Source organism: Pelodiscus sinensis, chromosome 2 (assembly GCF_049634645.1).
Source record: "Pelodiscus sinensis isolate JC-2024 chromosome 2, ASM4963464v1, whole genome shotgun sequence".
NCBI lineage: Eukaryota > Metazoa > Chordata > Testudines > Trionychidae > Pelodiscus > Pelodiscus sinensis.
Genome location: NC_134712.1, coordinates 224,153,697 through 224,172,579, shown reverse-complemented (window position 1 = coordinate 224,172,579; position 18,883 = coordinate 224,153,697). Strand labels below are relative to the sequence as shown.

Genomic DNA, 18,883 nt, shown 5'->3' with positions numbered 1-18,883 from the left:
ACAGAGTGAGGCACAGAGTCATGATGAGCACCCACAACCAGTGTCCTAGAGCTGTTTCACGGCCTATGTGTATAAACTGAGATCTTCTAACATGTCTCTCAGAATATCCATAATCCAATAAAAAAATGTACATAAAGAAACAACTGGAGAAATATTCTCCCAAAATTAACTATCCCCACAGACCTGAGCCTGCCACTCAAGCACATGCTTAGAAAACTTTTCTGTTCTTCAGTTGATAAGATGTTTAAAAAAAAAAAAAAAAAGGTCTTGCATACCATTCAGTTGGAAGGCCAGCAAGATCAAGTTCTGTCAGACCAGTAGGGGAGATGAATTCCAAAGAACACCAGCTTCCTGATGTATAAATCTAGGGTCTGTTAACTCAACACCCTCAGTTGCTACTGCGGTGCATAGGAACTAAAGCAGTCAATCTGGTAGTCAACCAAGCGCAGTGCTTTATAGAGCAAAGTCAATCCTTTGATTTAAGCTAACAGGGAGTTAGTACAATTCCTGGAGAGCTACTGTGATAAAATCTTTGTTTCCTATATCATGTACCAGCCAACCAAATTCTGTTCCAGTTTTAGAGTCCAAAGGACCTTTGGAGACAGCCCTAAGTAAAATACATTGCAAAGATCTAGTGTTGAAGTCACAGAGGAGCTAAATTTTATGGCAAGATCCTGACGAGAAAAAAAAATTGAATTCTTTATCACATCTGGATGACTCCTAGGCATGACCACGCTGAGATAACTGACATGGATGTGGAATTCAATAGCTCTCCCTCAAATTAACACCTTCCTGAGCAAATGAAGGTCAAACTTTCTCTATGGGCATGTCTACACTGGGGAGTTATTTTGAAATAATAACTCCCCAAATCACTATTTTGAAATAAGTTTATTTCTCTTCACAAGCCCGTTATTTAGAAATAATGGGATTGGCAGCGTGGACGCTTGCCTTGTAATTTGAAATAAGAGGAGTTATTTTGAAATAACTCTCCTGTATAGATGTGCCCTCTAAAAAGGGGCGTTATACAACTTTACAATACCTCCCTTCCCTGTTCCCTAACATCCCCTATCTCTCCTCATGTTTCAACCTCAGTGCTCACCTTCATTCAACTCCCAACTATGGCTAGGAGCTAAGGACAGAATTAACCCCTGTACTCAGGCCAGTGCAAGACCCACGAACAACTTATGTCCAGTGATCTTGTTACTTGGTTATGTGATTAAAGCCTTGTGTCTACTTCTATATGGGGGGTGAATTCACTCTATGAGAGCAGATACTTCCTCATATCATTTTTATTAGTTTCTGGGGGAAATCTGAGCCACTGTGTAATGCAGAAGTTTGCAGAAATTAATGTTGGGTATGCAGAATTTCCTTTTTTCCTTCACAGAAATGGGTATAAAAAATGTTGGCTGCCACTAAGGGCCATTGGACCTGGCAGAGTCCAGTTCACAAACAGAAATCAAGGCCAGGAGGAAGGGAAAAGGAGGGAACTGTAGGGTTTCCAGCAGCTGCAGTTCCCAGCACATCCTAAAGTAAGGAAGCAATGGTATGTGGAAAACTCCAAGACCAAGAGCCAGCATCAGGCTGTGTCTCCCTTTGAACCCCTGGGTTCTAAGACAGTAGGGTTTGTGAGTGCCTGGGCTGGGAGGGCCTGCAGCTGGTTTCTAGAGAGTAGCGGGGGTGAGTGTCTAGCTCTCCAGCTAGGCTCTAGAGGGGAGTGGGGGAGTAGCAGAGAAGCAAGAACTGGACTGTCATAAGGATTTCATTAACTCTCTACTCCTGGGGGATATTTTTGTGCATGTCTCAACTATTACAGACATATCTGCTGACAAGTATTTTGAAATAAATTACCAAAATAATTGAAACCGATGTGATTATATAGTGTTATAAAATTTACAGTATTTTAAAATATTGTCTACAGAATTTTTAATGTCTGGTGCAGAATTCTTCCACGAGTAGTTCTTGTACTCACATTTATGATGCATATTCAATTTTCAAATCATAATTCCCTCAATATGAACCATAAAGATTTAACCTTTAAAGAGACAGTTATTTTATAGCTTTCTTTATTCTCATTTCTCATTTGCTGAGAGTATAAGTTTTTAATCAAGCATCAAATATAATAATGGCAGATACAACAATGCAAAAACATTACTGAATTGCACATGAGTTACTCCTTATATATTTTGTATGTTTTTTTAAAACTTACTTCATTTGCTTCTCATGGATGTGGGTAAGTCTAAATCCCAAGAGCACAGTAGAGATGCCGATGGAAGGAAAAATACTCAAGGAATTTATGTCTGATATGCAGAAAAAACTTTCACCTGGCAAAGTCTTCATACGTACAGTATTAAATAAAGGACTTAGAAAACAGATGCTCCTTCTTTCAAGCAGCCAAGTTCTTCTAATATCCCAACATCTTAATCAACCAACATATGGTACCACTTTAGCAAAACACACTAGCATGACTTTGCATTTACATGGTTTTTCCAAAGAAACTATTGTAAAAATTCAGTCATTGATGTGGAATCAAGTGATAGTCATTTTTCATTCCACATTTTAAAATGTATCAGGAAATGAAGAAGTGCTAGAAAAGCCATTTTGATTTTTCAAAAGATTGAAAAGTCACTCACACATTTAGTCACTTATCAAAACCACATTTCCATAGGGCTTCATATAATGTGTGAATTTAATTAAATATATTTTATAGGATTTAGGTGATCTTTTCACCACTCAAAAGTTGTTAAAAGCACACTAGAATTCACTGTGGAAGTACAACATTAAAATGTTGCTAAGAATTTGACTGTAATCAGATAAATTAATAGTCCATGTCAAATTTCCACAATAGAGGCAGAATTTTATGTACCTGGGTAACACAATTATAGGTGTCCCATCTTTGAATACACAAGAGGCCAGATACTAAAACTGTGAATTTTTTATTTGTATTCTAAGGGCATGTCTACACTGGAGAGTTATTTCAAAATAACTCCCCTTATTTCAAAATAACAAGATGAATGTTCCCACTACCAAGCCTTTTATTTTGAAATAATAACTCTAGCTTGTGAAGAGGAATAATCTTATTTCAAAAGTTATTTCAAGAGTTATTACAGAAGACCCAGGACTTGCGACGCGATTGGTTCTGGGGGAAGCGTCATAACTCGAACCCGCATTTACAGTAGGCACCGTGCACCATCGTAAATGCAGGCTGAGGATGCAAGTTGGGGGTTTCCGGACCCTTCCGCACTTACAAAAATGGTTGTAAAGGCGGGGGGGGGATCAGAATTTGGGCGGTCGCATGTTGGGGCCTCCTGTATTTCAAAATAACCTGGTGATATAGACATAGCCTTTGATACTGTAAAATAAGTAGCTTGTTATTTTAAATACAGGCAGTCCCCGGGTTATGTACAAGATAGAGACTGTAGGTTTGTTCTTAAGTGGAATCTGTATGTAAGTCGGAACTGGCATCCAGATTCAGCCGCTGCTGAAACTGGCCAGCGGCTGACTACAGGAAGCCCGAAGCAGAGTTGCTCTGCCCCGGGCTTCCTGGAATCAGCCTCTGATCAGTTTCAACAGGCTGAATCTGGACGCCAGTTCCGATTTACATACAGATTCAACTTAAGAACCTCAGGCGTCCCCAAGTCAGCTGCTGCTGAAACTGATCAGCGGCTGATTCCAGGAAGCCCGGGGCAGAGCAACTCTGCCTCGGGCTTCCTGTAGTCAGCATTGGTCAGTTTCAACAGCGGCTGAATCAGGACACCTGGGGCAGAGCAGCTGGGGTGCTGCCGGGTTGGTCCAGTAGCGCCCAGAGCGGCGCTGCGGGACCAACCGGCAGCGCCCCAGCTGCTCTACCACAGGCGTCCGGAGAAAAGCCTGGTCTGCTGGGGGGGGGGGCGTACTAGCTGCGCCCCCCCCCCCCCCCCCCAGCAGACCAGGGAGACGCGGGCGGCGGACCGAGACGCACTGCGGTCCCGCCGCCCAGGTCCTCCGCGGCTTTGCTCCGCGTCTCCCTGGTCTGCTGGAGACCAGCAGACCAGGGAGACAGGGAGCAAAGCCTCTGAGGACGCCGTCAGCGGGACAGCCGCGGCGCATCTGGGCTGTCCCGCTACCGGCATCCTCAGAGGCTTTGCTCCACATCTCCCTGGTCTGCTGGTCTCCAGTAGACCAGGGAGACGCGGAGCAAACCCCGTTCGTAACTGTGGATCCGACATAAGTCGGATCCGCGTAACTCGGGGACTGCCTGTATATTTTTTATAAATGTAAATTTTGAAGCAATGGACCATCTATTGTCCACATGGTAGACCATACTGTCTCCTGAAGAGCCATTATTGCTCATCTGGAATAGGATTCTTGTAACATTCACCTAGCAAAGAAAATATTTTTAAAAAAATTAAACCTAGAAATGTATTTAAATAATAAAAGTGTATTGCTTTATATTGGTCTTGCTTCCCTCAATCCTCTAATTGTCTAAGTTACTTATTATCCATCTGCTAGACCTCAATGCCTTCTGTTATTGTTGTCCATCTTCTCTGCAGGTCTGTTCCATATCTTTTTTTGTTGTATCCATAGACCCTGCACTTCATAGATGGTATAATCTATCTCTAGGGTCTACTGTAGCTCTTTCAACTACATTTATATTGTGTGTTCTGCCCACTGATTAATGAAGTAGAAGGGATAATGCTGAGATTTTTCATTTCAAATCACTGGGAATAATTTTAGGGGCAGGAAAAATCGCCATGATGGACACCCAAGCCTGTGGAGCAGTGAGGTTTTTAAACTATCTTTTTAAAACCGAACGAGCCAGAGGCTTTTGTACTTTTAATGAAATCTTAGATAAGAGGGTGTAAAGCAGAGAGATTCACCAGACCTTTCACTGAAGCGAGCACATGTAGGAATTACCATTCACCTGCCTCAAAATTGGTGGAAACTTGATGAACCCAGCAGCAACTGGGGTAGCCCAATAGTATATCAACCCATTGGCTGTCTTGGAGAATAAGGAAGCCCCTCTTATTAATTTAAGACCTAACCCAGGCCACAAAGAGCCTCATTTTGCTTCATGCCAGCAGTCCCACCCTGTATGAATAGCCTCAGACTGTGTTCTGGAAATGCTGCACATCTGACCAATCACCATTTTTCGGGTCAGGAAGGAATTTTTGCTTCTCAGAGTGGCCAAATTGGCAGAGGCCTGCAGAGGTTTCACAATCCTCACAGCTGGAGGTACCATTAAGTTTAACAGGAACTGCATATAGGAATTAATGATAGTATTTGTAAATATGTTAAGTGTGTCACAATTTTCAGCCAATTTCCAGTGAAGTTAAAAGCAATAGCTTCAACAGTAAAATACATGAAATTTTAATGATGGGTCGTACATTCATAGGACAGGAGACAGAAGCAGACTGTGAAGGACTCCAAAAAGATCTCACCAAACTGAGTGATTAGGCAACACAATGGCAAATGAAATTTAATGTGGATAAGTGTAAAGTAATGCACATCGGGAAAAATAACCCCAACTATACGTACAGTATGATGGGGGCTAATTTGGATATGACAAATCAGGAAAGAGATCTTGGAGTTATCGTGGATAGTTCTCTGAAAACTTCCACAGAGTGTGCAGCGGCGGTCAAAAAGGCAAATAGGATGCTAGGAATTATTAAGAAAGGGATAGAAAATAAGACACAGAATATCTTACTGCCCCTGTATAAAACTATGGTACGCCCACATCTTGAATACAGTGTACAGATGTGGTCTCCTCACCTCAAAAAAGATATTTTGGTCTTAGAAAGGGTTCAGAAAAGGGCAACTAAAATGATGAGGGGTTTGGAACGGGTCCCGTATGAAGAGAGGTTAAAACGACTGGAACTTTTCAGTTTAGAAAAGAGGAGACTGAGGGGGATATGATAGAGGTATATAAAATCATGAGTGGTGTGGAGAGGGCGAATAAAGAAAAGTTATTTATTAGTTCCCATAATAGAAGAACTAGAAGACACCAAATGAAGTTAATGGGTAGCAGGTTTAAAACTAATAAAAGAAAGTTCTTCTTCACACAGCGTGTAGTCAACCTTTGGAACTCCTTACCAGAGGAGGCTGTGAAGGCTAGGACTATAACAGAGTTTAAAGAGAAGCTAGATAATTTCATGGAGGTTAGGTCCATAAAAGACTATTAGCCAGGGGATAGAAATGGCGTCCCTGGCCTCGGTTTGTCAGAGGCTGGAGAAGGCTGGCAGGAGACAATCACTTGATCATTGTCTTCGGTCCACCGTCTCTGGGGCACCTGGTGCTGGCCGCTGTCAGCAGACAGGCTACTGGGCTAGATGGACCTTTGGTCTGACCCAGTACGGCCGTTCTTATGTTGTATCACCTTAATATTAAAACAATAAACATTTTCTGCAAGATTATGAAATCCAAACAAGAGCTCTAATGCAGAAGTTCTCAAGCCTCTCATAACATCAACAATATCTTAATAGAGTGAGAGAGAGTATGTTTGGCTACCTATTTGCAATCTCATAACATCCCTTTAGCAACTGTAGCAATTACTTATATGGAAAAGTAACTTTGGGAAGTACTGGATCTATTTTTAGCACTCTTTAATTCATTAAGTATTTGTTTCATCTCAATTTTTCCATCGTTTCTGATGCACTCCATTGGAAAAAAGGGGAATGAGCCAACACATGTGACCAGCCTGTTCTCCACGGACATTCAGCAAATACTCCACAGATTTCAATTTGCGACCTACTTATCTAGTGCACCCCAGTACGAAATGAAATTAAAACATCACTTGTTATTGTTAAAACCACAGAAAATTTACTTTAGATCGAAATATTGTTGGGGTAGTAACCTTGTTTTATACCTGCCTGTAGGAGGATGGAAAAGTACACTTGAGACATCCTGATGTGAGGAATTTACAATCCTATATAAGAGGTAAAAGTATTTTGCAGACAAACTGTGGTGTTAAATCAGGTGTGTGTGTTCAATCAGCACCAAATCTGGAAAATAAAAAGGAAGGTCTGTCTCTTTGGGGCAATGGAAACCACAAGCAGAAACAAGAGATTTGGAAAGGAAAGCCTATGGACCATCAAGCTTGGGGAAGAATGCTTAGGGAATCATTTGTGTTTTGTGTGTGTGGGGGGGGTTAATAAAAAATAAAAACAAAGGAGATACATTTGGATTGTGTACACAAGGCATGTCTTCTGTTTGGAGAGGGATAGGAACCTATATTTTTACCATAATGCACAGTTATGACATAATTAAAAATAACCCCTTAAATAAACTATGAAAGCTTGTTTACCAGCACATAAGAACAGAAGAACAGCCATACTGGTTCAGTCTAGGGATGTGAAGGACTAATCGACAGGCTAGTTGACTAGTCGCTTCTGCTCCCCTTGCTGCCTCTATCAGAAAGAGGCAGCAAGGGGAGGGGAGAGGGGGTACTTCAAAGCGGTAGTGCTGCTTGGACCCTAGAGCCAGACCCTGGGCTCCAGGTGGCACTACCGCTTTGAAACGCTGCTTGCAGCCCAGGCCAGCTGGGGTGTCCCCAGGATGCACGTGGTGTTTGAAAGTGGCAGCGCTGCATGGAATCTGGGATCAGCTGGGGACTCCTCTGCTGACCCTGCGCTCCATGCGGCACTGCCACTTTCAAACACCACAGGGAGCCCAGTCTCAGACTCCTTGAGGCATTTCAAAGTGGCAGCACCACATGGAGCCCGGGGTCAGTGGGGGAGTCCCCAGCTGGCCTGGGCTCCTCACGGTGCTTTCACCTTTGAAGTACAGAAACAGCCTTAAGGCACCCTATGAACTAATCAAATAGTCAATGCAAAATTCATCGACTATTTGATTAGTCGATATTTAACATCCCTAGATCAGACCAAAGGTCCATCTAGCCCAAAGTTCTGTCTTCTGACAGTGGCCCCAGAGGGAATTAACAGAACAGGTAAGCATCAAGTGATCCGCCCCATCAACCATTCCTAGATTCTGCCCATACTGGTTAAAGGCTGCCTCAAAGTTTTATTGTTTCATAGGCAGCATGGTAACCACCCCATTTCTATAAAAATAAGCTAATTGCTTTTATATTTGGTTTTATATTTGCCTTTATATTAGGCCAATGCCAAATATATTTTAAAAGGCTTTATGATGCCTTTAAAGTACTGAGATTTCACCATTGACTCCAAGGGTTAAGAGAGCATTGCTGCTCTCTGAAAGTGTGAAATTTGGCTTACTTGATTCCTGAACAGAAATCTGGGATTTTGGCTTGCAAGGTTTTTTGTTTTGTTATTTTATCCTTTTAGCATCTCAAAATAAAAAAAAATACAGCAATCTGAAACTGAGTGCAAAGTAAATAATCTTCAGATTAAAAAATTGTAACATCTGATTTACTCAACATTTGAAGTTTTCTAAATCTATGTAGTTGGAAGACAGCCTGGTTAAGCTTGTTTATTCATTATTAAATATTTAACAAATCTATTTCTGTGTATATAAAATCACACCATATGTAACTATGTTACTTATCTTCAGAGAGATTACAAAATCCTTCAAGCAGGGACTGAGAGCTCCTTTGCAATTTTACAACATCTAGCATGGGGCCCTATTTCTTGACAGGGCCTTTCAGGAGGAGATCCATTCTACCCATAAAACAACCACAAGAATGGTTTAAAGATTAGAAATCTGTGTTACAGTGATAAATTGAAGAAGCTCAATCTACTTAGCTGAACAAAGAGAAGGTTAACGCATGACCTGATCACAGTCTATATATACCTGCATTGGGAACAAATATTTGCTAATGGGCTCTTCTTGGATCTAAAAGCCAACGGTATAATAAGAGCTTATGACTGGAAGTTAAAGCTAGACAAATTCAGACTGGAAATAAGGTGTACATTTAAACAGTGAGAACAAATAACCACTGGACCCAAAAGTTGTGGTGTTTTCTCTATCACTGGCAATTTTTAAATCAAAATTGGCTGCTTTTCTAAAAGACATGCTGTAAGAAATATTTTTGGGAAGTTTTATAGCCTTCATTAAATAGCAGATCAGACTAGATGACCCAAATTGACCTTTCTGGCCTTGAAAACTGTGCGTCTATAACAATGAAGTATAATAATTCCTTCTCAGTAAAATGTTTCGTTTCCATCTAAACAAATACAGTCAGAAATCCTGCACAATGTCCACATTAACGGCCTGTATTTGTCTAATAAATACAGCACCAATAGTCTCTGACATGGGTACACATGCTACAGCAGCCTTTCAAAGCAACTACTTGAGGTGGAAGATAAAAAAAAAAGTCTTTTCAGTCATGCTTGGTTTTAGTTTATTTTGTGGGGGAGGTGAGAGGAGACAACTCCTTTTGCCGGCTAACACATCAGATCAGTGATAAATGTCAGAGGGCATCACACTGGAGCATAAAAATAGCTTCAATGAGTAACGCAAATACTGTCAGCTCAAGGGAAATGTCAGAGGATGCTTTGATAAATTACCTGGCCTAGTTTGTTTTTTCAGTCTCACCTTTTCTTATTTATTTTATTCTGCTGCAACCAGAAAAGAGAAAAAAAATCCACCCACCCACCCCAAAACCATGGCACCTTCAAAGTGAAAGTGAACTTTTATCTCTAAAAGTTTAAACAGTTTTGGGCAGTGTGTGTGTATGTGTTAGTGTGTGCACACGAGTATATGTGCATGTGAAAGAGAAATTCTAATTAACAGGGCTTGACAAATGGCAGCGAAAACCGCTCGCCAGCCCCGTACTATGCATGTGCAAGAGCCGCATTGTGCATGCTCACACCGCGAATGAACGGGGCGTGGGGCTGAAATTGTGTAGCTTGTCAAGCCCTGCTAATTAATAAGGCATAGGTAGGGTTACCAGGTAGCTTCAAAAAAAATACCGGACACACTTGATCTCAGATTGGAGAGGACACCCCGGTCAGGAGGGGAGTGGGGCTGGCCAGGAGGATGTGTGTGTGGGGGGGGAACCGGCTGGCGGGAAGCAGGGCTGCCGGGGGGGGCAGTTTCAGGGGCAGTGGGGCTGGCTGGGGAAATCGGGGATGTAGGGGGGACTGGCTGGCGGGAAGCAAGTCTGTCCAAGAGGGGGTCGGGGGGAGTGGAGCTCGCCAGGGAAGATCGGGAGGAAGAGGGGAGGAGAACCAGCTGGTGGGAAGCAGGGCTGGTCAGGGGGAGCGGGGCTGGCCGGAGATCGGGTGGGGGGGACCGGCCAGCAGGAAGGGGGGCTGGCAGGGAGAGGGTCGGGGGGAGCGGGGCTGGCCAGGGGAGGAGTGGGGGGAGAGAATCGACTGGCAGGGAGCAGGACTGATCCGGGCGCACGCAGATCCCGGGGTCCTGCCCATCCCATGTATGGTCTCGGCAAAGCACAAACGAGTCTGGCCCCAGGGATTCCCTCCCACCGTGGCCCCGCCCCCTCGCGTAGTTGCATATTGCCTGGCCGGTAGACACACTCACACAGTGTGAGCGTATCTACCAGCCAGGCAGTTCGCAACTAGGTACTGATACTCCTAATAATAATAAAACGTACCTAATTAGAAAATACCAGACATTTTATATGTCCAGTATTTTCTTAATGTTTTTCCTGGATAGAACCATCGAATACCAGACTGTCTGGTTCAAAACTGGACACCTGGCAACCTTAGGCATAGGGATGAAAGCAAGGATGAACTTTGTTAGAAATGACTGCATGGAATTTTGGACCTGTTCTTATTTTTATCAAAGCAGTTTACCTTCTCACACTGAAAACAGAACAAATTGCTTATGCTATTAGAACAGATGTTTCTGAAAAAGGTCAGCAATTATTTATTCATTTATGATCTTACTAGTTTTCAGTTAAGCTAGAAAAATAGTATAGCTATGTGAACACTAACTTTAATAAGGTCTCATCAAATCAGTTATTCTGGGCATGCATACAGGAATTTGTATACAGGCAGTCCCCGACTTACGCGGATCCGACTTATGTCGGATCCGCAATTACGAACGGGGCTGCCCCAGAGTACACGGACTGCGGGACCTCGCGGTCCTGCCGCCCGTGTACTCTGGGGCTTTGCTCTGCGTCTCCCTGGTCTGCAGACCAGGAAGACGCAGAGCAAAGCCGCGGAGGGGCTCGGGCAGCGGGGCAGCCCCGCTGTCCGAGTCCCCCCCACCCCCCGCCCACCCGCGCGGCTTTGCACAGCGCGGGGAAGCCGGCGGTGGGGCAGTCCAGGCGCGCCTGGGGTGCCTCGCTGCCCGAGCCCCCCCGCGGCTTTGCAAAGACGCGCAGCATCTCGGTCCGCCGCCCGAGTCTTCCTGGTCTGCTGGGGTGGGGGGGGCGCAGCTAGTACGCCCCCCCCCCAGCAGACTAGGCTTTTCTCCGGACGCCTGTGGCAGAGCAGCTGGGGTGCTGCCGGTTGGTCCCGCAGCGCCGCTCTGGGCGCTACTGGTGCAACCCAGCAGCACCCCAGCTGTTCTGGTCCTGATTCAGCCGCTGCTGGTCAGTTTCAGCAGCGGCTGAATCAGGACACCTGGGGCAGAGCAGATGGGGTGCTGCTGGGTTGCTCCAGTAGTGCCGAGGAGCGGCGCTACTGGAGCAACCCAGCAGCACCCCAGCTGCTCTGCCCCAGGCGTCCCCAAGTCAGCTTCTGCTGAAACTGACCAGCGCTGACTACAGGAAGCCTGAGGCAGAGTTGCTCTGCCCCAGGCTTCCTGGAATCAGCTGCTGATCAGTTTCAGCAGCAGCTGACTTGGGGACGCTTGGGGTTCTTAAATTGATTCTGTATGTAAGTCAGAACTGGCGGTCAGTTTCAGCAGCGGCTGAATCTGGACGCCAGTTCCGACTTACATACAGATTCAACTTAAGAACAAACCTACAGTCCCTATCTTGTACGTAACCCGGGGACTGCCTGTATTGCATTAACACTTTAACAGATATTTGAACAGAACCATCTGACTCACCAAAGCACCCCAAAAAAATCTTAATCAGAGAAGAAGGTGCATGTTATAACATCCAGAGTAGTGATATTACTGGTCTTCTTTTATCCTGGCTCTTGAAACCTATTTTAAATATCTCAGGCAAGCACATAGGCAACCTGTCTTGATGATTTACATTAAAAATGCAGTTCATGTGCTATAGGCACATTTTTTTCATAAAATGTTACCTCATTCCCAGATCACCAAACTGTTTTTCTGCTCCATTCCCTGTAATTACACACATTATGTGCCATACCCCTTTCCCTCAGAAAGCAAGTAAATCGTTTTAGATTTCCAGCTCAAGCAGCTTAATTTGCAGATAAAATCAAACTGTACAGAATCAAAAGCTACATACTGAACTTTTAACTTACTTAACTATCATCCTTCTCCAACAAAACCTTCTATCCCAGCTATCAGCAATAAAAAGTGTATTTCCTCCTTCTTAAACTTTCTTGACACAGACTTCAATAAGTCTTCCTTTTCAAGTTAGCCTTCAACAGCAACAGGAAGCTAGATTCAAACCTACACTCATCTACAGGCGCACGCACACATATAAATTTTTGGCTACAACCTTTCTGCAAGTCAGCATAGCATAGCAACAGAATTTAAGAAAGAAGATCTCTGAGCTTTGAAAAAACAATTTACAAATCATTTCACAACTGCAGAAGCATGAAGTTATGGCACAATGCTTACTCTCCCTTTCTCTCAGGTTCAGAAAAGGTATTTCTTGAGATCAGTTTTAATAAGGAAGTCAGTCTTCCCTGACCTGTGGATGCATACAACTGCACTCTTATAAATCATTCCTCATAAATAATCCAGCAAGAGATCTGAATTGTAAAAAGGGAGAGATTGCCTTATCTCCAGAATAGTCAACATTAAACATCAAAACAGCTGCATCTACACTATCAGCTAAAAAGCCTCCCATCCCACTCTTGCATCTAAATTTTTCCATTCATGTGGAGAATAAATGTTATGTGTACCAAGGCATGTGCAGATGTGCACCACCGACTGAAATATATGCTGCCAAGTATGGATGGCTGTTGGCTCTCTGGTAATCAGCTGGGTGGCACCTGAATCTCTCCTTACAGAGGACAGTGTGAGCAACTGTGGCTAATAAACAAAGGACTTGGGTGTTTTACCACTGTGTACTAACCCTGCTCAAAAAAGATGTCACCAGAGGCAAAGCAGGGTAATAAGTTCCAGAGCCCTTTTTAACAGCTAGTCTTAAAAAATCCAAATGACACAGTCCCGAATAGCCTTGACTTTAAGAATGCAGTGATGTGGAAACTCAATGAACCTCTAAAACAGTGATGGGCAACTTGCAGCCTGAAGGCCGCATGCAGCCCATTGGGATGCTACATGTGGCCCATGTGATATTCTGTTTATTGTTGCCCATGGGCAAGGTTGCCCAATTCTGCTGGTTTCCCTCCACTTATTTTTTTTCCTACCAGTACTACTAAAGAGACATGCCCACAGTGGAGAGTACAGTAAATTGTTTCTGACCACTTATTTTCCATCCACTTATTTTTTACTAGCGAGACATGCACTCGAAGTGAGGCGCAGGCTGACTGCACACAGCCTTGACCGTGAGAGCCATGCTCTCCCTTTGTCTTCAAAGCAAGGCTACAGTTCAATTGGCACACGCCACTAATTCTAGGTACGCAAACGCACTTAGCAAAACTACCCTATACCAGAAGACCGTCTTGTGTACGACAATCTTGTGGTCCACTGAGATGAAGGAGGGCCACTCATGTGGTCCATTCACTACCCTAGGTCGCCCATTGATGCTCTAAACAATCTACTGGACTCTCCACTGTCGGCAATGTTAGTCTTCACGTTTAAGCCCACACAATTCTCCAGGTCTATGGGAAAATTTAACATTTGACATCAACTGGTAATTTGTTGCGTCAAGTAAGAGAAAAACAGGTGTGCTCTGTTCTATAAGCAATGTGTGTGACAATCCACATTTCATTCTCTCCCTCCCTTTATTTTCCTACACTGAGTCCTCTCCTGTGTTAAAAGATGAGGAAGGGGCTATTTAGGAAAAAATGTCCATGAAGATCTTTTCATGGGGATGCTCTCATATTAGATGGTAACTTCTGCTGTCCTCCAACCGAGAGAGCCACAGAGCAAATTTGCAATTCTGGTGTAACCAGGGAAATGTGGGAGGTCAGAGTCATCTGTGGAAAGAGTCTGCATCTCTGCACTGGTATTCACCTTCTCTAACTCCACTGGAATAGGCCTGGACACAGCAAACTCGGGGTCAACCCAAGGAGACTACAAGGAACAATATATAACTTTTTTCCAAGGATTTTCTTCAGTGTGTATCTCCCTCTGGCCTGAACATTTCCCCCATATCCTTATCTTTTTCATCTTTCCTAAAGACATGCACCTAGGAAACACAGGAGAGCACCATGTGTGAAGAGAATCCTCCATAGATACATCTATGACAATCTGACACACTGAACACTAATATACTTAAAAAATAAAGAGCCAAATTGAAGCTAATCCCTGACTCAAAGCTTCATTCTAATAATTACTTTTTAACATGGAAAAAATGCAGAATATAGGCACTTGCTCACCAAGTACAGAAACAGTGATGATAAACTAGAAACAGAAACATCAAGAAACGAAGTATGCAGGCAATCGAAAAAGAAATACTTTATTGCCAAAGTAACAAAAGGAGAGAAGGTTGCAACTGAAAGATACTAGCTACACCTTTGGAGAAAATATGAAAAAATACATGATACTGCCTCAAATTATCTGGCAAAGTAAGAAAACTTCAATTAAAGACTAAAGAAATAAAACTGAGAATACTTCTAGGACAAGTCAAAGTAACAGTAGAAATAACTTAAAAATGTGTGACAACCAGTTATCTGTTTTGCATGAATGCTACTACCAAAAGGACACAACATACAAATATTTACTGATACTCTTTGAAGCATTATCCTGGGCTGATATGTGGCTGTATTTTATTTAACATGGGCAAAACTTGTACCTCTTGTAATCTTAACAAGATACTATGCATATCAATTCATATTATGATTATTTCATCTGAGAAAAAGAGGTAACACTTTAGGCTAATTTGATTTGCATGCTGATATCTAGGACTTTCTAAATATTGTGCTAAATGTCAACACATCTAAATCTAAGCTATCGGCTGCACCCAAAATCCTATGTAAACACTGCAAATTGAAGTAGTGAAAACATATTTCAGTTTTGTCCTTTACTAGGTCCTAGCTGTACCAATCTTGTAAACTGTGCCTTTAATGTACATCCTAAAAATTATGTACTTATTAATAAAAGCCATAAATAGATAGCCTGTTAAGAACACATCTTTAACAGAAAACTTAGACTCATTTAGTATAATATAGAATTTTTGACTGTCAATAATAAATATTTACTGCAGTCTCACTGACTTAAAGATACGCTTAGACAAAGAATAATAAAAATAGACAAAAGGTTTAAGGTCCAAAAAAACTATTTTACAGTATTTACAATGCACTTTATCCAGTGAGGTAAACAGAACAGAATTCTTACCTAATGGAAGACAGACTGCTACTTTCTCTGTCAGAAAGTTTACCAATTGTTTATCTAGGAAGCAGAGGGAGCGGAGGGCGGGAAACAGAAGGAGTTACTATACCCTGTTATGGAATTATTCTTTGAAGAAGTAATTCTGCAGTCTACAAGAATCTTCAAACACTTTCACACGTGTGCAGATTAATATACTGTAGAGGGAATGTGCAAGTATCATTATAAAGACCTATATCTATTTCAGTACATTTCAAACTAATTCTTTTCTTACCTAAGTGTTAATCTTGCAATAGAAGTTCATTTTTTAAAATTCTGGTTCTCATTCGTATTACAACAGGCACAGCTGTATATTTATACAGCACCAAAATCTATATTTTAGACAACTTGTGCTTACATATTTCATAAAATATACTTTACAAGCCGTACTTAAGATTTTGACTGTGAATCAGAGGACGTACGTACTACGTGCACAGGACTCAGGAGTTTATTATCTTTATGATGTCAGTCACAAGGACCATTATCCTGCACCTAAGTAGACACATTAATTATTACTACTTATTATTTTCTACAGGTTGACCCTCTGTAGTTCAGAACTCACTGGACAAGTAGCATCTGAGTTCCAGCATATAGGTGCGAAGTTCATGGGAGTTGGAGCACCCATGGGGAAAAATTAGTGGGTGCAGGCTGCAGAGCACCCATCAGCAACAAGCTACCCCCCTCTCTCCCTCCTTCCGTGCCTTGTGCATGCCAGAAGTCACCTGCTCACCTACTCCTCCACTTCCCTCCCAGTGCTTCCAGAATGTCACAAATCACTTGTATGTGGTATTCAAGCTCCAGTAGAGAGGGGGAAGAGCAGGCATGGGGCACAAGTGGGGGAGGAAGTGGGGAAGAGGATCGGGGGGCTCTGTCCATGCCCCTCACCGGCCCAGGCTGGTAACAGAGGGGCTAGCAGATGGGTCCCTGGGTGGCAGCAGAGTCCAGCTGGGCACAAAGCCTGAAGGGCTGCAGCACCTCCCACACCCATACTTCCCGCACTTAAGGAGACCCACTGTCACTCTATGTTGGCCTCCCGTGCTTTAGCAAATTCTCTGGTTTGGCACTGGTCAAGTCTCGGGGGTAGTGGAGTAGACAGGTTCACCCTGTATGTGTTTAGGGCAACACCAGAGGTGAAAATAAGATGGTGCACCCTGGCGTGCTGTTCCACTAAAAGCCAGCTGGGGCTGGGAGACTCTGCTGCAGGCGGCAGCGCAGCATGTGTTCAGCCAAGCTCCTGGGGCTCTCCTGCAGGCTGCCTCACTAAGCAGCAGGCAACCAGGCAAGTTAAAGGGGCTGGCTAGGGATGCACTCCCCGCCCCTATTCAGGACTGTGCCTGCCCCAAGAGGAAAGCACAGTGTCCCTGCACTCCTCTCCCTCCTGGCAGGGGCAGGGTGGGGGCAGAGGAGTGACCAATCCATGTTGCAAGCTTTCCCCTTGCTCCCTGAAAGTGATGGAAGAGGAACAGCAAGCAACAAGCAGCTTTGGTAGGAATTGGAAGGCTTTAGTCCCCTCTAGCTGCCCAAAAGGGAATCCTTGCCCCTTGCAATCTCCAACCTCACAACCAACACACCCAACCCCTCCTTGAGCCCTGCATACCCTCAGCTCCCTGCACTGATTCCTGCATCCCCAACAGCCCAGCCCTCTGTCCTGAAGAACCCTCCTCACCCCACCAACCATGACTCCTGCAGTGCCCCCACAGACACCCAAACTCTCTACCCAGTGGCCCATACTCCCAGCTCCAATTCCCTCACCCTTCCACACACTCCAGCCCTGACTCTGCCCTGAGCCCCTTCCTCACTTCGCCCAGCTCTGACTTCTGCACCACTTCCAGGCCAAGCTGAACTCCTCCTCACTTCCCCCAAACTTTACTCCTGCTACCATCACAGCCCCTCCCTGAGCCCTCCAAACTCCACCCTAATTTCTTACAAGTACTGCCACATCACACCACCGAACTTCTGCCATGAGCCCTCCTGGAGTGGGTGGGGGGAGTGGGGAAGCATACAATGGTACCTGTAGGAAATGTAAGTTACTTTCACCCCTGGGCCACACTTACTATGTACTACATGCTCTCTATACTTTCACGAAGGGATGGTGCCTGCTCCAAAAAGCTCAAGTCTCAGACCAGACAGAGGTAGGTGGAAGTGAACAAAATCAACTCAATTCACTGCAAACTGAATGGTGGCAGCAGCAGTTCTTTAAAAGGAACTGTTTAAAGGTAGACAAAATACAGGCCTTGCAGGCAGATGAGTTCAAGCAGCTACCTTACACAAGGAAGTGCATGGGAAAAATTTACAAAGGGATGACAAACCTGAGAATATGGGCTTAAATTGAGCAAGAGAGGTTTAGGTTGAACAACAAGGATGAAGGTAACTTAAATATCTTACAGGACCTGTACTATCACAATCCCTTTCTCCCCTTCCCCACGAGGGGATTTCCGGGCAGGGGAGGTCTGTGATTCAACAGTACCTGTAAGAAATTTAAGTGTGGAGTGGAGTGTAGGGGATTCAGGGCAGAGGGTTGAGGTGTGGAGGGTGCAGAAATCAGGTCAGGGGGCTGGGAATGTGTGTGGGGGGGGGAGTGCAGGAGTCAGAGCTGGGGTGGATGTCAGAGTCAGTTGAAGTGTATGAGGGACTCAGGGCAGGAGATTGGTGTATGTGTCTGCAGGCGGGGCAGGAGTCAGGGTTGAGGTGTATGAGGGGCTCAAGGCAGTGTGTGTGTGTGTGTGTGTGTGTGTGTGTGTGTGTGCGCGTGCGCACATAGAGCGGGGGCTTAGTGTGTATGTGTGTAGTGGGGGGGGGGGCTTAACTTACATGGCCAGGATCGGGACACTGCAACCAATTCCACCTCCCCCTTCCTACCCTCACCATGCAGAAACAGGACTAGGATACCATGGTCAGATGGGGCCACTGCCAGCCCATCCCATGGCAGATGTCGAGCAGACCACAGGGCCAGGGCCAGAGTCAGGCTGCTGCAGCTGGACAGAGACCAGTTCTGCAGCCCACCCTCTGGCAGGAGTGAGGCCAGGGCTGGGCCACCACAGCAGGAGTGGGGCTGTCGGCATATGAAGATCAGACCACAGGGCCTGCCCCAGGATCAGGCTGGAGCTAGGCTGCCACAGCTGGACAAGGGCCGATTCCATACTCCTCCTCCTCCACAGGAGTGAGGTTGGGGCCACACTGCTGCAACAGGAGCAAAGCCGCCACCTGCCCATCCTGTGGCAGATCTGGGCCGGGGGTGCTGAAGTCACAGCCTGACTGTAAGGGGGCTGATTCTGATTCTCCTCCAGCCCCCGGCAGGAGCAGGTTGGGGACAGGCGCTCTGGCCAAATGGGAGCTGCTGCCAGCTCCTCCTAATAGCCTGGCTGGGCAGTGCGTGCTTCCCTTA

General features: G+C 44.6%; 1 protein-coding gene across 2 annotated transcripts in view; it reads right to left on the bottom strand.

Annotated features, from left to right (window-relative positions):
* KIAA1217 (KIAA1217 ortholog) overlaps positions 1–18,883 on the bottom strand; it is a 549,474-nt gene that overhangs the window by 297,183 nt on the left and 233,408 nt on the right. The window contains exon 1 of one of the 2 annotated variants that reach the window (XM_075922529.1): positions 15,469–15,669. The exons of the other annotated variant lie outside the window; for it this stretch is intronic. The gene's annotated coding sequence lies outside the window, so the exon portion shown is untranslated. Of the gene's footprint in view, positions 1–15,468; positions 15,670–18,883 lie in introns of those variants that run through there. 2 annotated transcript variants of the gene reach the window in all.